Source organism: Nanorana parkeri, unplaced genomic scaffold (assembly GCF_000935625.1).
Source record: "Nanorana parkeri isolate BGI_ZX_2015 unplaced genomic scaffold, ASM93562v1 scaffold213, whole genome shotgun sequence".
Classification (NCBI taxonomy): Eukaryota; Metazoa; Chordata; class Amphibia; order Anura; family Dicroglossidae; genus Nanorana; species Nanorana parkeri.
Genome location: NW_017306481.1, coordinates 508,389 through 509,722, shown reverse-complemented (window position 1 = coordinate 509,722; position 1,334 = coordinate 508,389).

Below are 1,334 nucleotides of genomic sequence, written 5' to 3'. Positions count from 1 at the left end.
ATGTGTGCTTTTGCGTTGTCCTGGGGGGGGGGGGGGTATCTTTCCACTTTAAAGTACAGCTAACAGCAAAAAAAATTTTTTAGATTTGGATAGAGTGGTGTGGGGTTAGACCCACTGTCAGTTTTTTTTGCATTAGTTTTCTTCTTTAAATTTATATTTCCTTTATATTACCAGGTGACCTTGCTGGTAACGCACTTCCTGTACTTGAGTTACAACCCAAGTCACTAACTCACTGTACTGTATCTACAGAGGTGCACAGTTGTCCTGGAAGTGTTCTTGGACTCCAGGAAAACTTCCTCCACTTTTAATTTCCATAACATGGTGGGAAGTGTTCTGTTGTCCGCAGAGGAGGATTGGGCAAGAATGATATTACTGCTTGAGACTTACTGGATTTCTGGCAACATAGGTAATTTTTTTGCACTTGGATATTTATAACAACTGTATGTTTAACAGACCAAAAGACAGAAAATAAGAGGAGTTCACTATTACGGTTACATACACATTTAGAACTATGGGGTCTATTCACTAAGCTGCCGTAGGCAACCGACTGAATGAACGACCAAAAGCGGAGTGAGCTGAACGCTGTTCGGCTATTCACTTCAGGCTGGTACAGCTGATTTCAGCCTTATATTGGCTGAAATCAGCCGTACACCGGGTGGCTTCGTGTGACTTCGGGTCACAGAAGTGCAGAAGGAGTTCGACTCAGCCGATCCATCATCTGGATCAGCTGAACCGAACCACTGGCAGGCTACTCGCTGCTGTTCGGTCTATTCTCATAGATGCCGAACAGCAGTGAGTGAATAGCCAAATGCTGCCGAGCGGCATTCGGCTCAGCTGTTCTGCTCGGTCTCTCTTTGGAACCAAGCAGAGCAGAAAAACAGTTAAAAAAGTGGAAAAATACAAATAGAAAACTTTTGGGCGGAGCTAGTAATGACAGCTAGCTCCGCCCAACAGTTTTCTATTGGCCGGCGGTTCTGCTGCCGTCCCGCTCCCGGCTGCCAAGGAGAGAAACACCTCTTTTTATTTTTTTTTAATTTATTCTGTACCCGCCCTCTGCTGCTGTCAATCCTGATGGTGGACCTGATGGAGAACTGGCCGGCGGTTCTGCTGGCGTCAAAAAAAAGAGAAAACAAAAGCCTAACTCTCTCGGGCGCTCCGGGAGTCTCTCGCGTGCTCCGGGAGTCTCCCGCTCCCGGCCGCCAAGGAGAACTGCACCAGAGGGCGGGTGCAATGCTAGTTTGCTATTGCAAATTGAAGTAGCCAATAGGAATCTAGCAATGCATTCCTATGGCTCTGTGTCGGAATAAGAAAAAAAAAAGAAAAAGCATTGTTTC